Here is a 22,415-nt window from a genome sequence, read left to right as displayed (position 1 = left end):
ACAAACTACTCTGGGAGAGCACGGAAAAATAGAAGCATCGCCAATGAATATTCAAGAAGACACCATAAAGGTTCAACTAGTAATACAGCAAATCCTCTCAACTGGATTTGATCAATCATGCACTCAAATGTGACTTGCCAACCGACTAGCCTACTCAACTGATCTTCTTTCCAGAACTCACATACCTGAAGGTTCCACTGAGATTTGAACTCGAATCACTGGATTTAAAGTCCAGAGTACTAACCATTACACCATGGAACCCCGTCCACAGTCAAAGTACGCTCTCAGTCATGCAAATGGTTTACAATGAAAGGTTTTATAGCAAAGGGATTTTTTTGGTCAATTTTTCAGTAATACTCTTACAGTTTGTATTCTCAGCATGGGCACGACAGTCAAGCAAAGTATTCTTAATCTTCGCTGGTCAAAGGTTAGAATCCGTCTGTCATGCGGAGGAACAGGGTTCGATTCCCTGACGGGGAGGGTGCCATTGTCACTCAACAGCTGGGGGTTCACCAAAGTCCGTTTCACACCTCAGCATCAGAGAATCTCTTGAAAAGCTGCAAAAAATGACTTTACGACAAAGATTATCTGTTGGAGATGCATTCTAACAGAGCTCCGGGGTGGTGCCTAGGGACAGCTCATAGGAGGCAGGGCGGGATGCGCTTTCTATGGTGCAGAACATTTGCTGTTTTCTTGATAGAATGTGAAGAATAGCAGATGAGTCTCCCCTCCTATCCAAAATGATGAATATGTTGATGTTGCTATCAGTAACGGGCAGTCATACATCTTCACACAAGGATGAAATAAAAAAGCTGGAGAAAGTAATGTTTCCGCCCAGTGTCGAACTGAGGACCTTTCGCGTGTTAGTCGAATGTGATAACCGCTACACTATGGAAACTGTCGCTGTGGCTGCTGATGAGTGTTCTGGAGTCCAAAGTATTCCCAAATTTTGTGGCTGAGGGAAAGAGATTATGGAGTGGCAACAAATTGTGCCAGAAGTGGGATTTTAACAAACTACTCTGGGAGAGCACGGAAAAATAGAAGCATCGCCAATGAATATTCAAAAAGACACCATAAATGTTCAACTAGCGATACAGCAAATCCTCTCAACTGGATTTGATCAATCATGCACTCAAATGTGACTTGCCAACTCAACTGATCTTCTTTCCAAAACTCACATACCTGAAGGTTCCACTGAGATTTGAACTCAGATCACTGGATTCAAAGTCCAGAGTGCTAAGCATTACACCATGGAACCCAGTCCACAGTCAAAGTACGCTCTCAGTCATGCAAATGGTTTACAACGAAAGGTTTTATAGCAAAGGGATTTTTTTTGGTCAATTTTTCAGTAATACTCTTACAGTTTGTATTCTCAGCATGGGCACGACAGTCAAGCAAAGTATTCTTAATCTTCGCTGGTCAAAGGTTAGAATCCGTCTGTCATGCGGAGGAACAGGGTTCAATTCCCTGACGGGGAGGGTGCCATTGTCACTCAGCAGCTGGGGGTTCACCAGAGTCCGTTTCACACCTCAGCATCAGAGAATCTCTTGAAAAGCTGCAAAAAATGACTTTACGACAAAGATTATCTGTTGGAGATGCATTCTCACAGAGCTCCGGAGTGGTGCCTAGGGACAGCTCATAGGAGGCAGGGCGGGATGCGCTTTCTATGGTGCAGAACATTTGCTGTTTTCTTGATAGAATGTGAAGAATAGCAGATGAGTCTCCCCTCCTATCCAAAATGATGAATATGTTGATGTTGCTATCAGTAACGGGCAGTCATACATCTTCACACAAGGATGAAATAAAAAAAGCTGGAGAAAGTAATGTTTCCGCCCAGTGTCCAACTGAGGACCTCTCGCGTGTTAGGCGAATGTGATAACCGCTACACTACGGAAACTGTCGCTGTGGCTGCCGATGAGTGTTCCGGAGTCCAAAGTATTCCCAAATTTTGTGGCTGAGGGAAAGAGATTATGGAGTGGCAAAAAATTGTGTCAGAAGTGGGATTTTAACAAACTACTCTGGGAGAGCACGGAAAAATAGAAGCATCGCCAATAAATATTCAAGAAGACACCATAAAGGTTCAACTAGTGATACAGCAAATCCTCTCAACTGGATTTGATCAATCATGCACTCAAATGTGACTTGCCAACTGACTAGCCTACTCAACTGATCTTCTTTCCAGAACTCACATACCTGAAGGTTCCACCGAGATTTGAACTCGGATCACTGGATTCAAAGTCCAGAGTGCTAACCATTACACCATGGAACCCTTCCACAGTCAAAGTACGCTCTCAGTCATGCAAATGCTTTACGACAGAGATTATCTGTTGGAGATGCATTCTCATAGAGCCCTGGAGTGGTGCCTAGGGACAGCTCATAGGAGGCAGGTCGGGATGCGCTTTCTATGGTCCAGAACATTTGCTGTTGTCTTGATAGAATGTGAAGAATAGCAGATGAGTCTCCCCTCCTATCCAAAATGATGAATATGTTGATGTTGCTATCAGTAACGGGCAGTCATACATCTTCACACAAGGATGAAATAAATAAAGCTGGACAAAGTAATGTTTCCGCCCAGTGTCGAACTGAGGACCTTTCGCGTGTTAGGCGAATGTGATAACCGCTACACTACGGAAACTGTCGCTGTGGCTGCCGATGAGTGTTCCGGAGTCCAAAGTTTTCCCAAATTTTGTGGCTGAGGGAAAGAGATTATGGAGTGGCAACAAATTGTGTCAGAAGTGGGATTTTAACAAACTACTCTGGGAGAGCACGGAAAAATAGAAGCATCGCCAATGAATATTCAAGAAGACACCATAAAGGTTCAACTAGTGATACAGCAAATCCTCTCAACTGGATTTGATCAATCATGCACTCAAATGTGACTTGCCAACTGACTAGCCTACTCAACTGATCTTCTTTCCAGAACTCACATACCTGAAGGTTCCACCGAGATTTGAACTCGGATCACTGGATTCAAAGTCCAGAGTGCTAACCATTACACCATGGAACCCCGTCCATAGTCAAAGTACGCTCTCAGTCATGCAAATGGTTTACAACGAAAGGTTTTATAGCAAAGGGATTTTTTTGGTCAATTTTTCAGTAATACTCTTACAGTTTGTATTCTCAGCATGGGCACGACAGTCAAGCAAAGTATTCTTAATCTTCGCTGGTCAAAGGTTAGAATCCGTCTGTCATGCGGAGGAACAGGGTTCGATTCCCTGACGGGGAGGGTGCCATTGTCACTCAGCAGCTGGGGGTTCACCAAAGTCCGTTTCACACTTCAGCATCAGAGAATCTCTTGAAAAGCTGCAAAAAATGACTTTACGACAGAGATTATCTGTTGGAGATGCATTCTCACAGAGCTCCGGAGTGGTGCCTAGGGACAGCTCATAGGAAGCAGGGCGGGATGCGCTTTCTATGGTGCAGAACATTTGCTGTTTTCTTGACAGAATTTGAAGAATAGCAGATGAGTCCCTTCCTATCCAAAATGATGAATATGTTGATGTTGCTATCAGTAACGGGCAGTCATACATCTTCACACAAGGATGAAATAAATAAAGCTGGAGCAAGTAATGTTTCCGCCCAGTGTCAAACTGAGGACCTTTCGCGTGTTAGGCGAATGTGATAACCGCTACACTACGGAAACTGTCGCTGCGGCTGCTGATGAGTGTTCCGGAGTCCAAAGTTTTCCCAAATTTTGTGGCTGAGGGAAAGAGATTATTGAATGGCAAAAAATTGTGTCAGAAGTGGGATTTTAACAAACTACTCTGGGAGAGCACGGAAAAATAGAAGCATCGCCAATAAATATTCAAGAAGACACCATAAAGGTTCAACTAGTGATACAGCAAATCCTCTCAACTGGATTTGATCAATCATGCACTCAAATGTGACTTGCCAACTGACTAGCCTACTCAACTGATCTTCTTTCCAGAACTCACATACCTGAAGGTTCCAACGAGATTTGAACTCAGATCACTGGATTCAAAGTCCAGAGTGCTAACCATTACACCATGGAACCCTTCCACAGTCAAAGTACGCTCTCAGTCATGCAAATGCTTTACGACAGAGATTATCTGTTGGAGATGCATTCTCACAGAGCCCTGGAGTGGTGCCTAGGGACAGCTCATAGGAGGCAGGTCGGGATGCGCTTTCTATGGTCCAGAACATTTGCTGTTGTCTTGATAGAATGAGAAGAATAGCAGATGAGTTTCCCCTCCTATCCAAAATGATGAATATGTTGATGTTGCTATCAGTAACGGGCAGTCATACATCTTCACACAAGGATGAAATAAATAAAGCTGGACAAAGTAATGTTTCCGCCCAGTGTCGAACTGAGGACCTTTCGCGTGTTAGGCGAATGTGATAACCGCTACACTACGGAAACTGTCGCTGTGGCTGCCGATGAGTGTTCCGGAGTCCAAAGTTTTCCCAAATTTTGTGGCTGAGGGAAAGAGATTATGGAGTGGCAACAAATTGTGTCAGAAGTGGGATTTTAACAAACTACTCTGGGAGAGCACGGAAAAATAGAAGCATCGCCAATGAATATTCAAGAAGACACCATAAAGGTTCAACTAGTGATACAGCAAATCCTCTCAACTGGATTTGATCAATCATGCACTCAAATGTGACTTGCCAACTGACTAGCCTACTCAACTAATATTCTTTCCAGAACTCACATACCTGAAGGTTCCACCGAGATTTGAACTCAGATCACTGGATTCAAAGTCCAGAGTGCTAACCATTACACCATGGAACCCCTTCCACAGTCAAAGTACGCTCTCAGTCATGCAAATGGTTTACAACGAAAGGTTTTATAGCAAAGGGATTTTTTTTGTCAATTTTTCAGTAATACTCTTACAGTTTGTATTCTCAGCATGGGCACGACAGTCAAGCAACGTATTCTTAATCTTCGCTGGTCAAAGGTTAGAATCCGTCTGTCATGCGGAGGAACAGGGTTCGATTCCCTGACGGGGAGGGTGCCATTGTCACTCAGTAGCTGGGGGTTCACCAAAGTCCGTTTCACACCTCAGCATCAGAGAATCTCTTGAAAAGCTGCAAAAAATGACTTTACGACAGAGATTATCTGTTGGAGATGCATTCTCACAGAGCCCTGGAGTGGTGCCTAGGGACAGCTCATAGGAGGCAGGTCGGGATGCGCTTTCTATGGTGCAGAACATTTGCTGTTGTCTTGATAGAATGAGAAGAATAGCAGATGAGTTTCCCCTCCTATCCAAAATGATGAATATGTTGATGTTGCTATCAGTAACGGGCAGTCATACATCTTCACACAAGGATGAAATAAATAAAGCTGGACAAAGTAATGTTTCCGCCCAGTGTCGAACTGAGGACCTTTCGCGTGTTAGGCGAATGTGATAACCGCTACACTACGGAAACTGTCGCTGTGGCTGCCGATGAGTGTTCCGGAGTCCAAAGTTTTCCCAAATTTTGTGGCTGAGGGAAAGAGATTATGGAGTGGCAACAAATTGTGTCAGAAGTGGGATTTTAACAAACTACTCTGGGAGAGCACGGAAAAATAGAAGCATCGCCAATGAATATTCAAGAAGACACCATAAAGGTTCAACTAGTGATACAGCAAATCCTCTCAACTGGATTTGATCAATCATGCACTCAAATGTGACTTGCCAACTGACTAGCCTACTCAACTAATCTTCTTTCCAGAACTCACATACCTGAAGGTTCCACCGAGATTTGAACTCGAATCACTGGATTCAAAGTCCAGAGTGCTAACCATTACACCATGGAACCCTGTCCATAGTCAAAGTACGCTCTCAGTCATGCAAATGGTTTACAATGAAAGGTTTTATAGCAAAGGGATTTTTTTGGTCAATTTTTCAGTAATACTCTTACAGTTTGTATTCTCAGCATGGGCACGACAGTCAAGCAAAGTATTCTTAATCTTCGCTGGTCAAAGGTTAGAATCCGTTTGTCATGCGGAGGAACAGGGTTCGATTCCCTGACGGGGAGGGTGCCATTGTCACTCAGCAGCTGGGGGTTCACCAAAGTCCGTTTCACACCTCAGCATCAGAGAATCTCTTGAAAAGCTGCAAAAAATGACTTTACGACAGAGATTATCTGTTGGAGATGCATTCTCACAGAGCTCCGGAGTGGTGCCTAGGGACAGCTCATAGGAAGCAGGGCGGGATGCGCTTTCTATGGTGCAGAACATTTGCTGTTTTCTTGACAGAATGTGAAGAATAGCAGATGAGTCCCTTCCTATCCAAAATGATGAATATGTTGATGTTGCTATCAGTAACGGGCAGTCATACATCTTCACACAAGGATGAAATAAATAAAGCTGGAGCAAGTAATGTTTCCGCCCAGTGTCAAACTGAGGACCTTTCGCGTGTTAGGCGAATGTGATAACCGCTACACTACGGAAACTGTCGCTGCGGCTGCTGATGAGTGTTCCGGAGTCCAAAGTTTTCCCAAATTTTGTGGCTGAGGGAAAGAGATTATTGAATGGCAAAAAATTGTGTCAGAAGTGGGATTTTAACAAACTACTCTGGGAGAGCACGGAAAAATAGAAGCATCGCCAATAAATATTCAAGAAGACACCATAAAGGTTCAACTAGTGATACAGCAAATCCTCTCAACTGGATTTGATCAATCATGCACTCAAATGTGACTTGCCAACTGACTAGCCTACTCAACTGATCTTCTTTCCAGAACTCACATACCTGAAGGTTCCACCGAGATTTGAACTCGGATCACTGGATTCAAAGTCCAGAGTGCTAACCATTACACCATGGAACCCTTCCACAGTCAAAGTACGCTCTCAGTCATGCAAATGCTTTACGACAGAGATTATCTGTTGGAGATGCATTCTCATAGAGCCCTGGAGTGGTGCCTAGGGACAGCTCATAGGAGGCAGGTCGGGATGCGCTTTCTATGGTCCAGAACATTTGCTGTTGTCTTGATAGAATGTGAAGAATAGCAGATGAGTCTCCCCTCCTATCCAAAATGATGAATATGTTGATGTTGCTATCAGTAACGGGCAGTCATACATCTTCACACAAGGATGAAATAAATAAAGCTGGACAAAGTAATGTTTCCGCCCAGTGTCGAACTGAGGACCTTTCGCGTGTTAGGCGAATGTGATAACCGCTACACTACGGAAACTGTCGCTGTGGCTGCCGATGAGTGTTCCGGAGTCCAAAGTTTTCCCAAATTTTGTGGCTGAGGGAAAGAGATTATGGAGTGGCAACAAATTGTGTCAGAAGTGGGATTTTAACAAACTACTCTGGGAGAGCACGGAAAAATAGAAGCATCGCCAATGAATATTCAAGAAGACACCATAAAGGTTCAACTAGTGATACAGCAAATCCTCTCAACTGGATTTGATCAATCATGCACTCAAATGTGACTTGCCAACTGACTAGCCTACTCAACTGATCTTCTTTCCAGAACTCACATACCTGAAGGTTCCACCGAGATTTGAACTCGGATCACTGGATTCAAAGTCCAGAGTGCTAACCATTACACCATGGAACCCCGTCCATAGTCAAAGTACGCTCTCAGTCATGCAAATGGTTTACAACGAAAGGTTTTATAGCAAAGGGATTTTTTTGGTCAATTTTTCAGTAATACTCTTACAGTTTGTATTCTCAGCATGGGCACGACAGTCAAGCAAAGTATTCTTAATCTTCGCTGGTCAAAGGTTAGAATCCGTCTGTCATGCGGAGGAACAGGGTTCGATTCCCTGACGGGGAGGGTGCCATTGTCACTCAGCAGCTGGGGGTTCACCAAAGTCCGTTTCACACTTCAGCATCAGAGAATCTCTTGAAAAGCTGCAAAAAATGACTTTACGACAGAGATTATCTGTTGGAGATGCATTCTCACAGAGCTCCGGAGTGGTGCCTAGGGACAGCTCATAGGAAGCAGGGCGGGATGCGCTTTCTATGGTGCAGAACATTTGCTGTTTTCTTGACAGAATTTGAAGAATAGCAGATGAGTCCCTTCCTATCCAAAATGATGAATATGTTGATGTTGCTATCAGTAACGGGCAGTCATACATCTTCACACAAGGATGAAATAAATAAAGCTGGAGCAAGTAATGTTTCCGCCCAGTGTCAAACTGAGGACCTTTCGCGTGTTAGGCGAATGTGATAACCGCTACACTACGGAAACTGTCGCTGCGGCTGCTGATGAGTGTTCCGGAGTCCAAAGTTTTCCCAAATTTTGTGGCTGAGGGAAAGAGATTATTGAATGGCAAAAAATTGTGTCAGAAGTGGGATTTTAACAAACTACTCTGGGAGAGCACGGAAAAATAGAAGCATCGCCAATAAATATTCAAGAAGACACCATAAAGGTTCAACTAGTGATACAGCAAATCCTCTCAACTGGATTTGATCAATCATGCACTCAAATGTGACTTGCCAACTGACTAGCCTACTCAACTGATCTTCTTTCCAGAACTCACATACCTGAAGGTTCCAACGAGATTTGAACTCAGATCACTGGATTCAAAGTCCAGAGTGCTAACCATTACACCATGGAACCCTTCCACAGTCAAAGTACGCTCTCAGTCATGCAAATGCTTTACGACAGAGATTATCTGTTGGAGATGCATTCTCACAGAGCCCTGGAGTGGTGCCTAGGGACAGCTCATAGGAGGCAGGTCGGGATGCGCTTTCTATGGTCCAGAACATTTGCTGTTGTCTTGATAGAATGAGAAGAATAGCAGATGAGTTTCCCCTCCTATCCAAAATGATGAATATGTTGATGTTGCTATCAGTAACGGGCAGTCATACATCTTCACACAAGGATGAAATAAATAAAGCTGGACAAAGTAATGTTTCCGCCCAGTGTCGAACTGAGGACCTTTCGCGTGTTAGGCAAATGTGATAACCGCTACACTACGGAAACTGTCGCTGTGGCTGCCGATGAGTGTTCCGGAGTCCAAAGTTTTCCCAAATTTTGTGGCTGAGGGAAAGAGATTATGGAGTGGCAACAAATTGTGTCAGAAGTGGGATTTTAACAAACTACTCTGGGAGAGCACGGAAAAATAGAAGCATCGCCAATGAATATTCAAGAAGACACCATAAAGGTTCAACTAGTGATACAGCAAATTCATAGTCAAAGTACGCTCTCAGTCATGCAAATGCTTTACGACAGAGATTATCTGCTGGAGATGCATTCTCACAGAGCCCTGGAGTGGTGCCTAGGGACAGCTCATAGGAGGCAGGTCGGGATGCGCTTTCTATGGTCCAGAACATTTGCTGTTGTCTTGACAGAATGAGAAGAATAGCAGATGAGTCTCCCCTCCTATCCAAAATGATGAATATGTTGATGTTGCTATCAGTAACGGGCAGTCATACATCTTCACACAAGGATGAAATAAAAAAAGCTGGAGAAAGTAATGTTTCCGCCCAGTGTCGAACTGAGGACCTTTCGCGTGTTAGGCGAATGTGATAACCGCTACACTACGGAAACTGTCGCTGTGGCTGCCGATGAGTGTTCCGGAGTCCAAAGTATTCCCAAATTTTGTGGCTGAGGGAAAGAGATTATGGAGTGGCAACAAATTGTGTCAGAAGTGGGATTTTAACAAACTACTCTGGGAGAGCACGGAAAAATAGAAGCATCGCCAATGAATATTCAAGAAGACACCATAAAGGTTCAACTAGTAATACAGCAAATCCTCTCAACTGGATTTGATCAATCATGCACTCAAATGTGACTTGCCAACCGACTAGCCTACTCAACTGATCTTCTTTCCAGAACTCACATACCTGAAGGTTCCACTGAGATTTGAACTCAAATCACTGGATTTAAAGTCCAGAGTGCTAACCATTACACCATGGAACCCCGTCCACAGTCAAAGTACGCTCTCAGTCATGCAAATGCTTTACAACGAAAGGTTTTATAGCAAAGGGATTTTTTTGGTCAATTTTTCAGTAATACTCTTACAGTTTGTATTCTCAGCATGGGCACGACAGTCAAGCAAAGTATTCTTAATCTTCGCTGGTCAAAGGTTAGAATCCGTCTGTCATGCGGAGGAACAGGGTTCGATTCCCTGACGGGGAGGGTGCCATTGTCACTCAGCAGCTGGGGGTTCACCAAAGTCCGTTTCACACCTCAGCATCAGAGAATCTCTTGAAAAGCTGCAAAAAATGACTTTACGACAAAGATTATCTGTTGGAGATGCATTCTCACAGAGCTCCGGAGTGGTGCCTAGGGACAGCTCATAGGAGGCAGGGCGGGATGCGCTTTCTATGGTGCAGAACATTTGCTGTTTTCTTGATAGAATGTGAAGAATAGCAGATGAGTCTCCCCTCCTATCCAAAATGATGAATATGTTGATGTTGCTATCAGTAACGGGCAGTCATACATCTTCACACAAGGATGAAATAAAAAAAGCTGGAGAAAGTAATGTTTCCGCCCAGTGTCGAACTGAGGACCTTTCGCGTGTTAGGCGAATGTGATAACCGCTACACTATGGAAACTGTCGCTGTGGCTGCCGATGAGTGTTCCGGAGTCCAAAGTATTCCCAAATTTTGTGGCTGAGGGAAAGAGATTATGGAGTGGCAACAAATTGTGTCAGAAGTGGGATTTTAACAAACTACTCTGGGAGAGCACGGAAAAATAGAAGCATCGCCAATGAATATTCAAGAAGACACCATAAATGTTCAACTAGCGATGCAGCAAATCCTCTCAACTGGATTTGATCAATCATGCACTCAAATGTGACTTGCCAACTTACTAGCCTACTCATCTGATCTTCTTTCGAGAACTCACATACCTGAAGGTTCCACTGAGATTTGAACTCGGATCACTGGATTCAAAGTCCAGAGTGCTAACCATTACACCATGGAACCCTGTCCACAGTCAAAGTACACTCTCAGTCATGCAAATGCTTTACGACAGAGATTATCTGCTGGAGATGCATTCTCACAGAGCTCCGGAGTGGTGCCTAGGGACAGCTCATAGGAGGCAGGGCGGGATGCGCTTTCTATGGTGCAGAACATTTGCTGTTTTCTTGATAGAATGTGAAGAATAGCAGATGAGTCTCCCCTCCTATCCAAAATGATGAATATGTTGATGTTGCTATCAGTAACGGGCAGTCATACATCTTCACTCAAGGATGAAATAAATAAAGCTGGAGAAAGTAATGTTTCCGCCCAGTGTCGAACTGAGGACTTTTTGCGTGTTAGGCGAATGTGATAACCGCTACACTACGGAAACTGTCTCTGCGGCTGCTGATGAGTGTTCCGGAGTCCAAAGTTTTCCCAAATTTTGTGGCTGAGGGAAAGAGATTATGGAGTGGCAACAAATTGTGTCAGAAGTGGGATTTTAACAAACTACTCTGGGAGAGCACGGAAAAATAGAAGCATCGCCAATGAATATTCAAGAAGACACCATAAATGTTCAACTAGCGATGCAGCAAATCCTCTCAACTGGATTTGATCAATCATGCACTCAAATGTGACTTGCCAACTTACTAGCCTACTCATCTGATCTTCTTTCGAGAACTCACATACCTGAAGGTTCCACTGAGATTTGAACTCGGATCACTGGATTCAAAGTCCAGAGTGCTAACCATTACACCATGGAACCCTGTCCACAGTCAAAGTACACTCTCAGTCATGCAAATGCTTTACGACAGAGATTATCTGCTGGAGATGCATTCTCACAGAGCTCCGGAGTGGTGCCTAGGGACAGCTCATAGGAGGCAGGGCGGGATGCGCTTTCTATGGTGCAGAACATTTGCTGTTTTCTTGATAGAATGTGAAGAATAGCAGATGAGTCTCCCCTCCTATCCAAAATGATGAATATGTTGATGTTGCTATCAGTAACGGGCAGTCATACATCTTCACTCAAGGATGAAATAAATAAAGCTGGACAAAGTAATGTTTCCGCCCAGTGTCGAAATGAGGACCTTTCGCGTGTTAGGCGAATGTGATAACCACTACACTACGGAAACTGTCTCTGTGGCTGCTTATGAGTGTTCCGGAGTCCAAAGTTTTCCCAAATTTTGTGGCTGAGGGAAAGAGATTATGGAGTGGCAACAAATTGTGTCAGAAGTGGGATTTTAACAAACTACTCTGGGAGAGCACGGAAAAATAGAAGCATCGCGAATGAATATTCAAGAAGACACCATAAAGGTTCAACTAGTGATACAGCAAATCCATGGTCAAAGTACGCTCTCAGTCATGCAAATGCTTTACGACAGAGATTATCTGCTGGAGATGCATTCTCACAGAGCCCTGGAGTGGTGCCTAGGGACAGCTCATAGGAGGCAGGTCGGGATGCGCTTTCTATGGTCCAGAACATTTGCTGTTGTCTTGACAGAATGAGAAGAATAGCAGATGAGTCTACCCTCCTATCCAAAATGATGAATATGTTGATGTTGCTATCAGTAACGGGCAGTCATACATCTTCACACAAGGATGAAATAAATAAAGCTGGAGAAAGTAATGTTTCCGCCCAGTGTCGAACTGAGGACCTTTAGCGTGTTAGGCGAATGTGATAACCGCTACACTACGGAAACTGTCGCTGTGGCTGCCGATGAGTGTTCCGGACTCCAAAGTATTCCCAAATTTTGTGGCTGAGGGAAAGAGATTCTGGAGTGGCAAAAAATTGTGTCAGAAGTGGGATTTTAACAAACTACTCTGGGAGAGCACGGAAAAATAGAAGCATCGCCAATGAATATTCAAGAAGACACCATAAAGGTTCAACTAGTGATACAGCAAATTCATAGTCAAAGTACGCTCTCAGTCATGCAAATGCTTTACGACAGAGATTATCTGCTGGAGATGCATTCTCACAGAGCCCTGGAGTGGTGCCTAGGGACAGCTCATAGGAGGCAGGTCGGGATGCGCTTTCTATGGTCCAGAACATTTGCTGTTGTCTTGACAGAATGAGAAGAATAGCAGATGAGTCTCCCCTCCTATCCAAAATGATGAATATGTTGATGTTGCTATCAGTAACGGGCAGTCATACATCTTCACACAAGGATGAAATAAAAAAAGCTGGAGAAAGTAATGTTTCCGCCCAGTGTCCAACTGAGGACCTTTCGCGTGTTAGGCGAATGTGATAACCGCTACACTACGGAAACTGTCGCTGTGGCTGCCGATGAGTGTTCCGGAGTCCAAAGTATTCCCAAATTTTGTGGCTGAGGGAAAGAGATTATGGAGTGGCAACAAATTGTGTCAGAAGTGGGATTTTAACAAACTACTCTGGGAGAGCACGGAAAAATAGAAGCATCGCCAATGAATATTCAAGAAGACACCATAAAGGTTCAACTAGTAATACAGCAAATCCTCTCAACTGGATTTGATCAATCATGCACTCAAATGTGACTTGCCCACCGACTAGCCTACTCAACTGATCTTCTTTCCAGAACTCACATACTTGAAGGTTGCACCGAGATTTGAACTCGGATCACTGGATTCAAAGTCCAGAGTGCTAACCATTACACCATGGAACCCCGTCCACAGTCAAAGTACGCTCTCAGTCATGCAAATGCTTTACAACGAAAGGTTTTATAGCAAAGGGATTTTTTTGGTCAATTTTTCAGTAATACTCTTACAGTTTGTATTCTCAGTGTAGCGTTACCGGGTATTTATATACCTATTAAATATAAGGATTTATGAGATGTTCTTACAGTCTCAAATAAACCTTACCTCGAATTTAGGGGGCACCACCAACCTAGGTTTTGACTTAATTTTAAGTCACAGTCAGGTCGGAAAACTGTTCGAAATCTTACGATCCTGGTGTTAAATTAATATTCAATTAATATTCAGTCTCATATCTCGCTACTTTCGTGAAGTTCTCGTTTGGTTGGACAGACATTACGTAAAGAAAGCATACGACACAATCTGTGATTATAACATATATATAGATATATGAGCTGTTTATTACAATGATATGATCTTAGACATGAACCTTTAAACAAACAGGAGATGCATTGAATATGGGTGATTATATAAAACACTTAGTGAATATAAAATAAAATATGGGGAATGGGAAAATACTGGATTTATTCAAATAGTTTGGGTTGGCTGACTATTTGAATCTAAATACTGTACTGACATTTCGGATTAATTTATCATTCTGTGAAAGCCTCGAGACATCCATCAAACCCACTTTAAGGTGAAAACGGGTCGGTCTTACTGTGCTGAAGTTCTGTTCAGTCGTTTCGGACCAATGGTAGCGGCCACGCGGGTCCGAGGGGATTTCTCTTCCGCTCTCTGGGCCTTCCTGGCTGTGGTGGCTGACTTTAGCGGACTTCTCAGTTGCTTCTTTCACCGGGAAACGGGGACGATGATGTCGAGGGCTTTACTGTGGGATGATCAAATCCATCGTTGTGTCAGAGTTGGTCCGTTGCTGCTTTCTCTGATGAAGTGAACTTAAGTTCACAGAAGATTAATAAAAGGTTGCTTGGAGTTGGCTTTCTTGGTAGGAAAAGGTGATGATGGCGTGAAACAGGTTGGTTAGGACGTGGATGGCGAGGGACGAACACAAACACGTAAAACGTGCATCTTCAGAGTATTTCAATCTGTTTCTTTGTTCGGGTCTTTCTTTCTCGTCTCCGGGGTCTCACTGGGTTCTGGAGGGTCTCCTCCGGTCGTCCGCTGCATCGTTATCCACACGTCCTTCCGCTCTCTCCTGAGATTATGGGAAAAACTCCCAAACTCCGGCGAGCTCTTCTCTTCTGCTTAAACCATCTCTAAAAGTCTATGAGCAGCTGTTTTCTGCTCAAATCTCCTTCTGAAACTCTGGGTTGGAGCCCTTCTGGAACAAGATCCAGAGCACAAGAAGGCAAGAGGGCAAGAGCGCCTGAAGCGAGCCAGCAAACGAGCACAAGAAGAAGCAAGAGAGCCTGTGTTTTCCACTGTTCCGGGTTTTGACTCTCGGAGGCGGGGCTTACACTACTTTTTCAGCCAATGACATGCTTGAACTGTGTGCATGTCTCTGTAAGGTGATCTGTGCTAGGGGGATTTCTGGATGAGACAAAGAAAACTCTTATTTCTCCATTACTCCCATCTCAGAACATTTGTCTCGGTGATTCTGAAAACACCACATCTTGTTAAGATATGCAGATTAAAGATATAACATAGACTTGTAATATAAAGACATCAAAATAACACACATGATAAAGACAATTATGACTTTCAAAATTCAGGTGAATATCTATGAAATCGTGACATATGAATTGTGAATTACACAATGCTAATTTCTGTGTTAACAATGGGGACACTAAACGAATACCAAATAGATACCGAAGGGACATCGTTAGAAGTTACTAGCTGCATAATTGTCCATTTTACTGAGTCCTTTATATGTTCAACTAATCAACACTGCAGACCACTAGGGGGCAATGTGGTTCCATCAGGCAGGTTGGGCATTTTCCACCAAAATCAGTTCTTTGTCAATATTTAAGCCAGAATCGTACAAATTGTCTCTATATGCGTCTTGTGATCAAGCTGGAAACCTGAAAGAAATTGTACACGGTTATCAAACACATTTAATATAGTTTAAGATTTGACTACAAGTGAGTCTTCTCAGTTCGTATGTATAGCCATCTGGTCGGTCTGATGGTGAAGAGGGGTGTTAAAGTGTCAACTTTCGAGTTATGGTCTAGATAAGATAGTAAGTGTCCCACTTTTCCAAGAGTGAGTTCTTTGTTCATTCGAGTTTTCCAATTTTAATGGCAAGTGTCTGTTGGAGTTCGACTCCCCAAAAGCTCTTAAGGGTGTTGTAAATTAGGCAGTTTCTGTCTCTTTTTCCTATGTGGAAAGAAAATGAAGATCTGGTTTATATCCACATACGTAAACATCCCCCACAGGAATGTTGGTTTTGTCAAAGTTTGAAAAACTCTTAATCCACACGGCACTGTGACTGCTACATCAGCATGGGCACGACAGTCAAGCAAAGTATTCTTAATCTTCGCTGGTCAAAGGTTAGAATCCGTCCGTCATGCGGAGGAACAGGGTTCGATTCCCTGACGGGGAGGGTGCCATTGTCACTCAGCAGCTGGGGGTTCACCAAAGTCCGTTTCACACCTCAGCATCAGAGAATCTCTTGAAAAGCTGCAAAAAATGACTTTACGACAAAGATTATCTGTTGGAGATGCATTCTCACGGAGCTCCGGAGTGGTGCCTAGGGACAGCTCATAGGAGGCAGGGCGGGATGCGCTTTCTATGGTGCAGAACATTTGCTGTTTTCTTGATAGAATGTGAAGAATAGCAGATGAGTCTCCCCTCCTATCCAAAATGATGAATATGTTGATGTTGCTATCAGTAACGGGCGGTCATACATCTTCACACAAGGATGAAATAAATAAAGCTGGAGAAAGTAATGTTTCCGCCAAGTGCCGAACTGAGGACCTTTCGCGTGTTAGGCGAATGTGATAACCGCTACACTACAGAAACTGTTGCTGTGGCTGCTGATGAGTGTTCCGGAGTCCAAAGTATTCCCAAATTTTGTGGCTGAGGGAAAGAGATTATGGAGTGGCAACAAATTGCGTCAGAAGTGGGATTTTAAAAAACTACTCTGGGAGAGCACGGAAAATAGAAGCATCGCCAATGAATATTCAAGAAGACACCATAAAGGTTCAACTAGTAATACAGCAAATCCTCTCAACTGGATTTGATCAATCATGCACTCAAATGTGACTTGCCAACCGACTAGCCTACTCAACTGATCTTCTTACCAGAACTCACATACCTGAAGGGTCCACTGAGATTTGAACTCAAATCACTAGATTTAAAGTCCAGAGTGCTAACCATTACACCATGGAACCCCATCCACAGTCAAAGCACGCTCTCAGCCATGCAAATGCTTTACGACAGAGATTATCTGCTGGAGATGCATTCTCACAGAGCCCTGGAGTGGTGCCTAGGGACAGCTCATAGGAGGCAGGTCGGGATGCGCTTTCTATGGTCCAGAACATTTGCTGTTGTCTTGACAGAATGAGAAGAATAGCAGATGAGTCTCCCCTCCTATCCAAAATGATGAATATGTTGATGTTGCTATCAGTAACGGGCAGTCATACATCTTCACACAAGGATGAAATAAATAAGGCTGGAGAAAGTAATGTTTCCGCCCAGTGTCGAACTGAGGACCTTTCGCGTGTTAGGCAAATGTGATAACCGCTACACTACTGAAACTGTCGCTGTGGCTGCCGATGAGTGTTCCGGAGTCCAAAGTATTCCCAAATTTTGTGGCTGAGGGAAAGAGATTCTGGAGTGGCAAAAAATTGTGTCAGAAGTGGGATTTTAACAAACTACTCTGGGAGAGCACGGAAAAATAGAAGCATCGCCAATGAATATTCAAGAAGACACCATAAAGGTTCAACTAGTAATACAGCAAATCCTCTCAACTGGATTTGATCAATCATGCACTCAAATGTGACTTGCCAACCGACTAGCCTACTCAACTGATCTTCTTTCCAGAACTCACATACCTGAAGGTTCCACCGAGATATGAACTCGGATCACTGGATTCAAAGTCCAGAGTGCTAACCATTACACCATGGAACCCTGTCCATAGTCAAAGTACGCTCTCAGTCATGAAAAATGCTTTACGACAGAGATTATCTGCTGGAGATGCATTCTCACAGAGCCCTGGAGTGGTGCCTAGGGACAGCTATTAGGAGGCAGGTCGGGATGCGCTTTCTATGGTCCAGAACATTTGCTGTTGTCTTGACAGAATGAGAAGAATAGCAGATGAGTCTCCCCTCATATCCAAAATGATGAATATGTTGATGTTGCTATCAGTAACGGGCAGTCATACATCTTCACTCAAGGATGAAATAAATAAAGCTGGACAAAGTAATGTTTCCGCCCAGTGTCGAACTGAGGACCTTTCGCGTGTTAGGCGAATGTGATAACCGCTACACTACGGAAACTGTCGCTGTGGCTGCCGATGAGTGTTCCGGACTCCAAAGTATTCCCAAATTTTGTGGCTGAGGGAAAGAGATTCTGGAGTAGCAAAAAATTGTGTCAGAAGTGGGATTTTAACAAAATACTCTGGGAGAGCACGGAAAAATAGAAGCATCGCCAATGAATATTCAAGAAGACACCATAAAGGTTCAACTAGTGATACAGCAAATCCATAGTCAAAGTACGCTCTCAGTCATGCAAATGCTTTACGACAGAGATTATCTGCTGGAGATGCATTCTCACAGAGCCCTGGAGTGGTGCCTAGGGACAGCTCATAGGAGGCAGGTCGGGATGCGCTTTCTATGGTCCAGAACATTTGCTGTTGTCTTGACAGAATGAGAAGAATAGCAGATGAGTCTACCCTCCTATCCAAAATGATGAATATGTTGATGTTGCTATCAGTAACGGGCAGTCATACATCTTCACAAAAGGATGAAATAAATAAAGCTGGACAAAGTAATGTTTCTGCCCAGTGTTGAACTGAGGACCTTTCGCGTGTTAGGCGAATGTGATAACCGCTACACTACGGAAAGTGTCGCTATGGCTGCTGATGAGTGTTCCGGAGTCCAAAGTTTTCCCAAATTTTGTGGCTGAGGGAAAGAGATTATGGAGTGGCAACAAATTGTGTCAGAAGTGGGATTTTAACAAACTATTCTGGGAGAGCACGGAAAAATAGAAGCATCGCCAATGAATATTCAAGAAGACACCATAAAGGTTCAACTAGCGATACAGCAAATCCTCTCAACTGGATTTGATCAATCATGCACTCAAATATGACTTGCCAACTGACTAGCCTACTCAACTGATCTTCTTTCCAGAACTCACATACCTGAAGGTTCCACCGAGATTTGAACTCTGATCACTGGATTCAAAGTCCAGAGTGCTAACCATTACACCATGGAACCCTGTCCATAGTCAAAGTACGCTCTCAGTCATGCAAATGCTTTACGACAGAGATTATCTGCTGGAGATGCATTCTCACAGAGCCCTGGAGTGGTGCCTAGGGACAGCTATTAGGAGGCAGGTCGGGATGCGCTTTCTATGGTCCAGAACATTTGCTGTTGTCTTGACAGAATGAGAAGAATAGCAGATGAGTCTCCCCTCCTATCCAAAATGATGAATATGTTGATGTTGCTATCAGTAACGGGCAGTCATACATCTTCACACAAGGATGAAATAAATAAGGCTGGAGAAAGTAATGTTTCCGCCCAGTGTCGAACTGAGGACCTTTCGCGTGTTAGGCAAATGTGATAACCGCTACACTACTGAAACTGTCGCTGTGGCTGCCGATGAGTGTTCCGGAGTCCAAAGTATTCCCAAATTTTGTGGCTGAGGGAAAGAGATTCTGGAGTGGCAAAAAATTGTGTCAGAAGTGGGATTTTAACAAACTACTCTGGGAGAGCACGGAAAAATAGAAGCATCGCCAATGAATATTCAAGAAGACACCATAAAGGTTCAACTAGTAATACAGCAAATCCTCTCAACTGGATTTGATCAATCATGCACTCAAATGTGACTTGCCAACCGACTAGCCTACTCAACTGATCTTCTTTCCAGAACTCACATACCTGAAGGTTCCACCGAGATATGAACTCGGATCACTGGATTCAAAGTCCAGAGTGCTAACCATTACACCATGGAACCCTGTCCATAGTCAAAGTACGCTCTCAGTCATGAAAAATGCTTTACGACAGAGATTATCTGCTGGAGATGCATTCTCACAGAGCCCTGGAGTGGTGCCTAGGGACAGCTATTAGGAGGCAGGTCGGGATGCGCTTTCTATGGTCCAGAACATTTGCTGTTGTCTTGACAGAATGAGAAGAATAGCAGATGAGTCTCCCCTCATATCCAAAATGATGAATATGTTGATGTTGCTATCAGTAACGGGCAGTCATACATCTTCACTCAAGGATGAAATAAATAAAGCTGGACAAAGTAATGTTTCCGCCCAGTGTCGAACTGAGGACCTTTCGCGTGTTAGGCGAATGTGATAACCGCTACACTACGGAAACTGTCGCTGTGGCTGCCGATGAGTGTTCCGGACTCCAAAGTATTCCCAAATTTTGTGGCTGAGGGAAAGAGATTCTGGAGTAGCAAAAAATTGTGTCAGAAGTGGGATTTTAACAAAATACTCTGGGAGAGCACGGAAAAATAGAAGCATCGCCAATGAATATTCAAGAAGACACCATAAAGGTTCAACTAGTGATACAGCAAATCCATAGTCAAAGTACGCTCTCAGTCATGCAAATGCTTTACGACAGAGATTATCTGCTGGAGATGCATTCTCACAGAGCCCTGGAGTGGTGCCTAGGGACAGCTCATAGGAGGCAGGTCGGGATGCGCTTTCTATGGTCCAGAACATTTGCTGTTGTCTTGACAGAATGAGAAGAATAGCAGATGAGTCTACCCTCCTATCCAAAATGATGAATATGTTGATGTTGCTATCAGTAACGGGCAGTCATACATCTTCACAAAAGGATGAAATAAATAAAGCTGGACAAAGTAATGTTTCTGCCCAGTGTTGAACTGAGGACCTTTCGCGTGTTAGGCGAATGTGATAACCGCTACACTACGGAAAGTGTCGCTATGGCTGCTGATGAGTGTTCCGGAGTCCAAAGTTTTCCCAAATTTTGTGGCTGAGGGAAAGAGATTATGGAGTGGCAACAAATTGTGTCAGAAGTGGGATTTTAACAAACTATTCTGGGAGAGCACGGAAAAATAGAAGCATCGCCAATGAATATTCAAGAAGACACCATAAAGGTTCAACTAGCGATACAGCAAATCCTCTCAACTGGATTTGATCAATCATGCACTCAAATATGACTTGCCAACTGACTAGCCTACTCAACTGATCTTCTTTCCAGAACTCACATACCTGAAGGTTCCACCGAGATTTGAACTCTGATCACTGGATTCAAAGTCCAGAGTGCTAACCATTACACCATGGAACCCTGTCCATAGTCAAAGTACGCTCTCAGTCATGCAAATGCTTTACGACAGAGATTATCTGCTGGAGATGCATTCTCACAGAGCCCTGGAGTGGTGCCTAGGGACAGCTATTAGGAGGCAGGTCGGGATGCGCTTTCTATGGTCCAGAACATTTGCTGTTGTCTTGACAGAATGAGAAGAATAGCAGATGAGTCTCCCCTCATATCCAAAATGATGAATATGTTGATGTTGCTATCAGTAACGGGCAGTCATACATCTTCACTCAAGGATGAAATAAATAAAGCTGGACAAAGTAATGTTTCCGCCCAGTGTCGAACTGAGGACCTTTCGCGTGTTAGGCGAATGTGATAACCGCTACACTACGGAAACTGTCTCTGTGGCTGCCGATGAGTGTTCCGGACTCCAAAGTATTCCCAAATTTTGTGGCTGAGGGAAAGAGATTCTGGAGTAGCAAAAAATTGTGTCAGAAGTGGGATTTTAACAAAATACTCTGGGAGAGCACGGAAAAATAGAAGCATCGCCAATGAATATTCAAGAAGACACCATAAAGGTTCAACTAGCGATACAGCAAATCCTCTCAACTGGATTTGATCAATCATGCACTCAAATGTGACTTGCCAACTGACTAGCCTACTCAACTGATCTTCTTTCCAGAACTCACATACCTGAAGGTTCCACCGAGATTTGAACTCTGATCACTGGATTCAAAGTCCAGAGTGCTAACCATTACACCATGGAACCCTGTCCATAGTCAAAGTACGCTCTCAGTCATGCAAATGCTTTACGACAGAGATTATCTGCTGGAGATGCATTCTCACAGAGCCCTGGAGTGGTGCCTAGGGACAGCTATTAGGAGGCAGGTCGGGATGCGCTTTCTATGGTCCAGAACATTTGCTGTTGTCTTGACAGAATGAGAAGAATAGCAGATGAGTCTCCCCTCATATCCAAAATGATGAATATGTTGATGTTGCTATCAGTAACGGGCAGTCATACATCTTCACTCAAGGATGAAATAAATAAAGCTGGACAAAGTAATGTTTCCGCCCAGTGTCGAACTGAGGACCTTTCGCGTGTTAGGCGAATGTGATAACCGCTACACTACGGAAACTGTCTCTGTGGCTGCCGATGAGTGTTCCGGACTCCAAAGTATTCCCAAATTTTGTGGCTGAGGGAAAGAGATTCTGGAGTAGCAAAAAATTGTGTCAGAAGTGGGATTTTAACAAAATACTCTGGGAGAGCACGGAAAAATAGAAGCATCGCCAATGAATATTCAAGAAGACACCATAAAGGTTCAACTAGTGATACAGCAAATCCATAGTCAAAGTACGCTCTCAGTCATGCAAATGCTTTACGACAGAGATTATCTGCTGGAGATGCATTCTCACAGAGCCCTGGAGTGGTGCCTAGGGACAGCTCATAGGAGGCAGGTCGGGATGCGCTTTCTATGGTCCAGAACATTTGCTGTTGTCTTGACAGAATGAGAAGAATAGCAGATGAGTCTACCCTCCTATCCAAAATGATGAATATGTTGATGTTGCTATCAGTAACGGGCAGTCATACATC

At 43.7% G+C, this 22,415-nt stretch overlaps 26 non-coding genes across 26 annotated transcripts; all 26 read right to left on the bottom strand.

Annotated features, from left to right (window-relative positions):
- Positions 1–1,186: 1,186 nt before the first annotated feature.
- trnaq-uug (transfer RNA glutamine (anticodon UUG)) lies at positions 1,187–1,258 on the bottom strand. The gene has a single exon. It is a non-coding gene; the product is annotated as a tRNA-Gln (tRNA).
- A 939-nt stretch (positions 1,259–2,197) lies between these two features.
- Positions 2,198–2,269, bottom strand: trnaq-uug (transfer RNA glutamine (anticodon UUG)). Its single transcript has one exon. It is a non-coding gene; the product is annotated as a tRNA-Gln (tRNA).
- Positions 2,270–2,562: 293 nt separating this feature from the next.
- On the bottom strand, positions 2,563–2,635 carry trnav-aac (transfer RNA valine (anticodon AAC)). Its single transcript has one exon. It is a non-coding gene; the product is annotated as a tRNA-Val (tRNA).
- A 300-nt stretch (positions 2,636–2,935) lies between these two features.
- On the bottom strand, positions 2,936–3,007 carry trnaq-uug (transfer RNA glutamine (anticodon UUG)). The gene has a single exon. It is a non-coding gene; the product is annotated as a tRNA-Gln (tRNA).
- Positions 3,008–3,943: 936 nt separating this feature from the next.
- On the bottom strand, positions 3,944–4,015 carry trnaq-uug (transfer RNA glutamine (anticodon UUG)). The gene has a single exon. It is a non-coding gene; the product is annotated as a tRNA-Gln (tRNA).
- A 293-nt stretch (positions 4,016–4,308) lies between these two features.
- trnav-aac (transfer RNA valine (anticodon AAC)) lies at positions 4,309–4,381 on the bottom strand. Its single transcript has one exon. It is a non-coding gene; the product is annotated as a tRNA-Val (tRNA).
- Positions 4,382–4,681: 300 nt separating this feature from the next.
- trnaq-uug (transfer RNA glutamine (anticodon UUG)) lies at positions 4,682–4,753 on the bottom strand. The gene has a single exon. It is a non-coding gene; the product is annotated as a tRNA-Gln (tRNA).
- A 565-nt stretch (positions 4,754–5,318) lies between these two features.
- trnav-aac (transfer RNA valine (anticodon AAC)) lies at positions 5,319–5,391 on the bottom strand. The gene has a single exon. It is a non-coding gene; the product is annotated as a tRNA-Val (tRNA).
- A 300-nt stretch (positions 5,392–5,691) lies between these two features.
- trnaq-uug (transfer RNA glutamine (anticodon UUG)) lies at positions 5,692–5,763 on the bottom strand. The gene has a single exon. It is a non-coding gene; the product is annotated as a tRNA-Gln (tRNA).
- Positions 5,764–6,699: 936 nt separating this feature from the next.
- trnaq-uug (transfer RNA glutamine (anticodon UUG)) lies at positions 6,700–6,771 on the bottom strand. Its single transcript has one exon. It is a non-coding gene; the product is annotated as a tRNA-Gln (tRNA).
- A 293-nt stretch (positions 6,772–7,064) lies between these two features.
- Positions 7,065–7,137, bottom strand: trnav-aac (transfer RNA valine (anticodon AAC)). The gene has a single exon. It is a non-coding gene; the product is annotated as a tRNA-Val (tRNA).
- Positions 7,138–7,437: 300 nt separating this feature from the next.
- On the bottom strand, positions 7,438–7,509 carry trnaq-uug (transfer RNA glutamine (anticodon UUG)). Its single transcript has one exon. It is a non-coding gene; the product is annotated as a tRNA-Gln (tRNA).
- Positions 7,510–8,445: 936 nt separating this feature from the next.
- On the bottom strand, positions 8,446–8,517 carry trnaq-uug (transfer RNA glutamine (anticodon UUG)). Its single transcript has one exon. It is a non-coding gene; the product is annotated as a tRNA-Gln (tRNA).
- An 860-nt stretch (positions 8,518–9,377) lies between these two features.
- On the bottom strand, positions 9,378–9,450 carry trnav-aac (transfer RNA valine (anticodon AAC)). Its single transcript has one exon. It is a non-coding gene; the product is annotated as a tRNA-Val (tRNA).
- Positions 9,451–10,760: 1,310 nt separating this feature from the next.
- On the bottom strand, positions 10,761–10,832 carry trnaq-uug (transfer RNA glutamine (anticodon UUG)). Its single transcript has one exon. It is a non-coding gene; the product is annotated as a tRNA-Gln (tRNA).
- A 667-nt stretch (positions 10,833–11,499) lies between these two features.
- On the bottom strand, positions 11,500–11,571 carry trnaq-uug (transfer RNA glutamine (anticodon UUG)). The gene has a single exon. It is a non-coding gene; the product is annotated as a tRNA-Gln (tRNA).
- A 1,801-nt stretch (positions 11,572–13,372) lies between these two features.
- On the bottom strand, positions 13,373–13,444 carry trnaq-uug (transfer RNA glutamine (anticodon UUG)). The gene has a single exon. It is a non-coding gene; the product is annotated as a tRNA-Gln (tRNA).
- Positions 13,445–17,429: 3,985 nt separating this feature from the next.
- Positions 17,430–17,501, bottom strand: trnaq-uug (transfer RNA glutamine (anticodon UUG)). The gene has a single exon. It is a non-coding gene; the product is annotated as a tRNA-Gln (tRNA).
- Positions 17,502–17,796: 295 nt separating this feature from the next.
- On the bottom strand, positions 17,797–17,869 carry trnav-aac (transfer RNA valine (anticodon AAC)). Its single transcript has one exon. It is a non-coding gene; the product is annotated as a tRNA-Val (tRNA).
- Positions 17,870–18,736: 867 nt separating this feature from the next.
- trnaq-uug (transfer RNA glutamine (anticodon UUG)) lies at positions 18,737–18,808 on the bottom strand. The gene has a single exon. It is a non-coding gene; the product is annotated as a tRNA-Gln (tRNA).
- Positions 18,809–19,475: 667 nt separating this feature from the next.
- On the bottom strand, positions 19,476–19,547 carry trnaq-uug (transfer RNA glutamine (anticodon UUG)). The gene has a single exon. It is a non-coding gene; the product is annotated as a tRNA-Gln (tRNA).
- Positions 19,548–19,842: 295 nt separating this feature from the next.
- Positions 19,843–19,915, bottom strand: trnav-aac (transfer RNA valine (anticodon AAC)). The gene has a single exon. It is a non-coding gene; the product is annotated as a tRNA-Val (tRNA).
- Positions 19,916–20,782: 867 nt separating this feature from the next.
- On the bottom strand, positions 20,783–20,854 carry trnaq-uug (transfer RNA glutamine (anticodon UUG)). Its single transcript has one exon. It is a non-coding gene; the product is annotated as a tRNA-Gln (tRNA).
- Positions 20,855–21,148: 294 nt separating this feature from the next.
- trnav-aac (transfer RNA valine (anticodon AAC)) lies at positions 21,149–21,221 on the bottom strand. The gene has a single exon. It is a non-coding gene; the product is annotated as a tRNA-Val (tRNA).
- A 300-nt stretch (positions 21,222–21,521) lies between these two features.
- Positions 21,522–21,593, bottom strand: trnaq-uug (transfer RNA glutamine (anticodon UUG)). The gene has a single exon. It is a non-coding gene; the product is annotated as a tRNA-Gln (tRNA).
- Positions 21,594–21,887: 294 nt separating this feature from the next.
- trnav-aac (transfer RNA valine (anticodon AAC)) lies at positions 21,888–21,960 on the bottom strand. The gene has a single exon. It is a non-coding gene; the product is annotated as a tRNA-Val (tRNA).
- Positions 21,961–22,415: the final 455 nt, after the last annotated feature.

Source organism: Odontesthes bonariensis, chromosome 6 (genome assembly GCF_027942865.1).
Source record: "Odontesthes bonariensis isolate fOdoBon6 chromosome 6, fOdoBon6.hap1, whole genome shotgun sequence".
Taxonomy (NCBI): domain Eukaryota; kingdom Metazoa; phylum Chordata; class Actinopteri; order Atheriniformes; family Atherinopsidae; genus Odontesthes; species Odontesthes bonariensis.
This window is presented reverse-complemented; position numbering and strand designations above follow the sequence as displayed.